This window comes from Desmodus rotundus, chromosome 9, assembly GCF_022682495.2.
Source record: "Desmodus rotundus isolate HL8 chromosome 9, HLdesRot8A.1, whole genome shotgun sequence".
NCBI lineage: Eukaryota > Metazoa > Chordata > Mammalia > Chiroptera > Phyllostomidae > Desmodus > Desmodus rotundus.
The window spans coordinates 88,981,783-88,988,877 of NC_071395.1; positions in this window are offsets into that span (position 1 = coordinate 88,981,783).

The following is a 7,095-nucleotide window of genomic DNA, read 5'->3' on the forward strand; positions in this document are numbered from 1 at the left end:
GCATTCCTTTCTATCAAATGCTCCAAGAGTTGAATTGTTTTACAAACACCTTTACATTTGGCATACAGCATTTTATCATTCTTCATAGCTACGTAATATCCCATTGGTTGGAAATTCATAATTTATTTAAACATTATTATTTGGCATGTAGGGTATTTTCTGGATGTTGTTATTATATAGAGGGTTGTTAGCAACATGTTTGTAACATAGTTTATGTTTTCTTTTTAATGACTGGATTTGGATAAATTCCCAGAAATTAAATTACTGGGTCAAAGGATAAAAATATTTTTATGACGTTGGGTATTTACTGCCAACATCTCCAAGGAAAGTTGTACCAACTTACAATGCCCCAGACAATGTATGAGTGAGAGTATTTGTCTTTTTTAAAAAGGACTTGCCATTTTAGAAGTTTACTGTTCTAAAAAGTCTCACTTATCAAGCAGTTGGTAGCATCCAATTCCCAGGTAAGTCCTGTGTTGGTTGCACCTATTCCTACCCACTTCTGGGGTGTTTGTGTGATGAGCAGCAAGCCTAGACAAAGAGGTCCCCTGGTTTATTTAAACGTTCAGTGCCTTCTCTAGCTTACTAAGCTGCAGAAACGTTGACTGGCTACTTACAGAAACAAAAGCATACGGAACTGCATTTCATTAAATAAACAGAGATAAATTTAAGTCATTTTGTTTCCATGCTCTCAGTGATAACCAATATTGCAATGGCGCATCTCTACTGGAGGATTTTCTGAAAACCACCTATTACTGCCTGCAAGTTTTGGCTTTGCTTTTTCTTTTAACCAAAGGAGAATCAAGGTGAAAACGCCAGCGCACTCTTATTTTAGAATCAGTGAATTCCCGATTGTAACCGAACCTTGGAAAGGACAGAGCAGAGTCTTTCCTAAGTCTTTCATTTAACTTCTTGGAAAGAACGTGATGACAGATTGCATACGTCGTCTAAAAAAGGAAGGTTAGCAGTCTGTGCGTCATCCTCCTTCGAACCAGGAGCCATGCCGGAGCTACTCCCGAGGAACAGAGAGCTCTCTCCAGGGGGAATGAATGGTCATTTCTCACATAGAAAACCAGGTACTACAAGGTACTACATTTGCCCTCGAGTTAGTTTGGAATCTGATTGCGGTCCTCTTTTTTGTTCTCAGTATTAAGTATGTGTGTTACTTTTTATTTTAAAACAATCATGGATTCACAGAAAGTCACAAAGACATGTGCATGGATATCTTCACCACCCCCCCCCCAGTGATAACAGCTTGTACAACTGTCATACACTATCACAACCAGAGAACTACACACACACACACACACACACACACGTGCATGTAAAACTGGGAAAATCTGAATGAGCCTTAAGTGCACAGTTTAGTAACATTAAATATACACAGTGTGGTACAACCATCACCACCATCCATTTCCAGAACTTTTTCATGTTCCAAACAGAAACTCTGTACCTGTTACACAGTAACTCTCAATCCTTTCCTCCCTCCAGACCCTGATAGCCTCTATGCCTCTATCTGCTTTCCGTCTCTATGAGTTTGCCCATTTGGACATTTTACATAAATGGAATCATGCAATAATTGTCATTTTCTGTCTGGTTTATATCACTTAGCACAATGTTTTCAACATTCATGTTGCATGTATCAGACTTCTTTTTTACCCTCACTTGAGGACATTTTTTTTTTCATTGCTTTTAGAGAGAGAGGAAGAGAAAGAGAGAAACGTTGATGCAAGAGAGAAGCATTGATTGGTAGCCTCCAGTACGCGCCTGGACTGGGAATCGTAGGCACCTCCATCAGGAATCGAACCTGCAACCTTTTGGTTACGGGATAATGCTCCAACCAAGTGAGCCTCATTGGCCAGGGCCCTGTATCAGATATTTTATTTTATTTTTAAATTTTTATTTATTTATTTTTAGAGCGAGGGGAAAGGAGGGAGAAAGAGAGGAATGGAAACATTGATGTGTGAGAGATATCGATTGGCTGCTTCTCTCACGCCCCCTACTGAGGACCTGGCCTGCAGCCCAGGCACGTGCCCTGACTGGGAATCCAATCTGCGACATTTTGGTTCACAGGCTGGGGACTCAATCCACTCAGCCACAGCAGCCAGGGCTGTATCAGACATTTTAAAGGCTTGTTTTTTATGGGAGTCTGGGGGTGGATCTGATTAGCCAATAAACATATATGCTTTCCTGTGTTACATTAGAAAACTTCTGTTTCTAATGTTGTGTGATATTGGGCAAATCACTCCATCTTTCTGAGCCTTCATTTCTTCAAGTGTAACAACACCAGTAATAACAGGGAGCACATATTATATATCTCATTGACAAATGTAAAAATGAGACGGACACTTGCTGATAAAAAAACAAACAAACAAACAAAAAAAACCCTGCTGCTGAAGAGCATGAGGAAAGGAGAGGTCACACACACTGAAACCGAAGTTTATTGAGAAAGACAGGAGGGCCGTTCCCTAGAGCTGTGTCATTACTACATGAAGCTCCTTTCTTTCTTTGTTTTAAAGGCTTTTTTATTTTTATTTTTTTAAGATTTTATGGGGTGAGGGATGGGTGGAGGGGAAATGCAGACAACTGTACTTGAACAACAATTAAAAATGTAATAAAATTTTTTTAAAGAATAATTTTAAAAAGTTTGTATTTACTTATTTTTAGAGAGAGTGGAAGGGAGAGAGAAGGAGAGGGAGAGAAACATCAGTGTGTGGTTGCCTCTCACACACCTCCCACTGGGGACCTGGCCTGCAACCCAGGCATGTGCCCTGACTGGGAATCGAACTGGAGACCTTTTGGTTCACAAGCCTATGCTCAATCCACTGAGCCACACCAGCCAGGGCAGCTTTTTTCTTTTTTAAAAAAAAGTTATATTTTTTCCATTACCATTTAGTCCCCTTACACACCCCTTCCCCCATCAATCACCACAGTGTTGTCCACATTCATGAGTCCTTTTTCCTTGTTGCTTCATCCCTCCACCGCCTAACCTCCCCCACCCTTGGCTGTCAGCCTGCTCTCTATGAGTCTGTCTCTGTTTTGTTTGTTAGTTCAGTTTGTTCATTAGATTCCACATGAGTGAGATCATATGGTATTTGACTTTCTCTGACTGGCTTATTTCACTTAGCATGATGTTCTCCAGGTCCATCCATACTTTCTCAAAGGATGAATTTCTTCTTTTTTATGGGTCAATTAGTATTCATTCCATTGTGTAAATGTCCCATAGTTGTTTCATCCACTCATCTCCTGATGGACACTTGGGCTGTTTCCATATCCTGGCAACTGTAAATAACGCTGCAATGAACATAGATAGGGGTGCTTATGTTCTTTTGAATTAGTGTTTTGGGTTCCTTTGGATATATCCCCAGAAGTGGGATTGCTGGCCCCTTTTGAGTCTATTTTGAGAGAGTCTCTTCCTTTCAACCACAGGAGGTCACTAAAAGCAGTTGGGAAGTAGGTTAAAATGTCCTTTCTAGAAACAAGTTTGCCAAAGGAAACAAATAAATGAAGCTTCTTGGACCATTTCTAGGATTCCAGAAAATATTAATAACATCCAAGTAGAAAAAACAATGTTTCAAAAATAAGGTGAAATACAATCTCAGCTTGAAAAGAACTGGACAGATAAAGTCAGACCTGCAGAACTTGCTTTATTTCCATGCATGTAAGTTGTCAAACAATTATGTCTCACTCCTGTAAAGAGAATGAAGTGAGGTGTCCTGGCTGGTGTGGCTCAGTTGTTTGGAGCATCATCCTGTAAAGTGAAAGGTCATGGGTTCACTTTACATAACATTTACATTGTGTAATGTTATTAACCAGTGTTACCTCCCTAAAAAATAAAACAAAATAAAATAAAAACTTCAGTATCTGTGAGGCAGAATAAAGTGAAGCATAATAAAATGAGTTGTACCTGTTCACACACTATTTTTCCAACCTGGCCCTGCCCTTCGTTTTAGTCTTAGCTTTACACTTAAATATAACATATGGTTAAAAAAGTGTTTTGAGATTCTAAAACTCACAGCATTTTAAGAACCACCACAACTTCCATATAATATAAACTTTTGGCAGAATATGCATATATATATATATACACACATACACACATATGTGCACACGCATGCATGCACATGCCATCCATCCTCTTTTCAAAATGGCCTCTTCATAAATGTTCCTTTGGCAAAGCACTTGCTATATCCCACCCATGCATGTCACCGAATGTCAACCGTCCATGAGATGTCCATAACGGGTAGCATTCTTCCTTTTGAATATGGGCAGGCATCCTTTCCTACCAATTATATAATTAGATTTGTTCATTGTATGTTTATCACCTGATTCTATTCTATGAATTGAATGTGAGAAGCCATATCTTCCCCTGTCTTCACAGCTAGGCAACCAAGTAGCATAAACATGACCAACAAGCCAGACAGAACACCCACAGCTCACAGTGAAACATACAGGGTCACAGCTGTCTTTGAAGACCAGCCCTTAAATGTCTCCGACCAGTGATGAAGAGCCAGGCCCTGTTCTTGCTCACTGACCTCCACTGATGCATCCTGAAAGTGGAACACGTTGCTCCACTCCAATCGCAAGCTGGGTGCAGAAGACTCCTAGTTCCCTTGTTACAGCTGGTGACCTTCCAAAACGGATCGTAATCTCCTTTAATAGTTTACCAGCATTCTCAAATTTACAGACAAACATGCAAGTACAGTTCCAGCTTTCTCAGCCAGTAAGGCTTACTTTGTCCTAATGGATCACATCCACATCCCATTTATTACAATGGCTTGCCATATAAATGTGATTTATTTAACAAACATGCATTAAACTCTTTATATGGATCAGACACAATTACTGGTACCATGGATACAAAGATATAAAGTGATTCATTCCATCAAACAACACATTTTCATGGAGTGCCTACTAATTGCTAGGAAATGGGGATGCATAGGTGAATTTGACAGACAGAGACCCCTTCAAGAAGCTTACTGGGGGGCCTAGCTGAGTGAGCAAAGTAATTACAAACTGTGATGAAAATGAAATTAATAAATAAATTATTAAGCCAGATTAAAGAGATTTGCAGAAATGTACAATAATGCCACTCCACTCACTAAATTAATTTTAAATTTATCTTTCACAAAAATGTTAACATAATATGAGTTTATTATTTTTAAATGAATATATCCATATTTTTAATTCCTCAGTTTTAATTACTAATATGGAAATATCTATAGATATAACTCACATAAACAAAAGCTCTGTATGGGCCTCAGTACATTTTATTTTTTTAATTTCGAGAGAGGGAAAGGGAGGGAGAAAGAGGAAGAGAAACATCAATGTGTGGTTGCCTTTCATGTGCCCCTCTGTGGGGCCCAGGCACGTGCCCTGACTGGGGAATCAAACCAGCAACCCTTTGGTTCTCAGGCCAGCGCTCAATCCACTGAGTCACACGGCCAGGGCAGGCCTTTGTAAATTTTAAGTGTGTAAAGAAATCTTGAAATTACAAAGTGCGTGAATCTCTGTCTTAAACTGTTCACTCTGAAGAAGAGGGAAAGAACAAATTCAGTGTTATGAGTAAGCTTTCACTGTCTATTCATTGTCCCACAGATTTTTATGTGATGGGCACTATGCCAGATACAAGTGATAAATCCAGAGTTTCTTTAAAGAAATAAACATAACATGGGAGATATATGAGTAACTAGGCCATCCCAGTACTGGGTGATCGAATGCCCTGAATCAGACATTTAATCCAGTCTGAGAGAGTCAGGAAGACTTCCTAGAGGAGGAGAAGTCTAGGCTGGGATAGAAATATGGGCAATTTGCACCAAACAAGGTTCACTACAGTAGAAAAGCTTACTACCTGTATTTTGCCATGTATAATGCTCACTTTTTTGCTCAAATTTTTTAGGGGAAAATAAGGATGCACATTATAATGGATAGTACCAGAAATACCTTGTATCTATTCTTGTGTTTTGTAATTATTTGTTACATAAAATCTCTTGTTCCATAAAATGTTCAAAAAGAAATGCTAAAATTTCTTCATATAAAAAAACACACACAAATATCTGAATAAAAATAAATAAAACATTGAGTTAAAAAATTAAAATGAAATTTTTTTTCCTGAAAGTTTGGGCCAAAAAGGTGAGTGCGCATTATACACAGCAAAATACAGTAACTGTGCTGGGAGAAAAAGGAAGATTCCACAGAGGCTAAGATGTCTCAGGCAGAATCTCATGACATTTCTCTTTCAACTAATGAAGGGACAACAAATTCAAAATTTTTGGTCATGTTGAAAAATAAAAGTCCTGTTAGCCTTATTAAGAATTTATAGTATCTGAGTTCATCACAATAGCTGAAAACTTTCTCCAGTGTGTAATGTTCTGGCCAAGAGAAAATGGCACGCACAAAGCGAATCTCAACTGTGCTGGAGGCATTGCGCCCTGGAAATAACACCTGGTTTACATGTTTGTTTAGTAACTACCAATTTTGATGTTTTTTCCCTAAGAACATGTATAATTGATCTTAAAAGAAAAAATTATTGAGCCCTGGCTGGTGTGGCTCAGGGGATTGAGTGCTGGCCTGAGAACCAAGGGGTCACCCGTTCAATTCCCAGTCAGGGCACATGCCTGGGTTGTGGCCAGATCCCCAGTAGGGGGCATGTGAGAGGCAACCACACATTGATGCTTCTCTCCCTTTCTTTCTTCCTCCCTTCCCCTCTGTCTAAAAAGTAAATAAATAAAATATTTTTTAAAAATGTATTGATTTTAGAGAGAGGCAGAAGGGGGAGAGAGAGATTCATTTGTTGTTCCATTCATTCATGCATTCATTGGTTGCTTCCTATATGTGCTCTGACAGGGGCTCCAACCAGCAATCTTGGCATCAGGGACAGATACTCTAACCAACTGAGCTACCCCACCAGGGCAGTAATTTATCTTTTTATTTAGACTTTTTAAAATATTATTGATTGAATCAGTCACATACCTTAGAACTCTTTAGACTCAGAGGTATCCAACCTTTGGGCGGCTCTAGGCCACAATGGAAGAAGAGTTGTTTGGGGCCACACATTAAATACACAAACACTAACAAAAACTGATGAGCAAAATA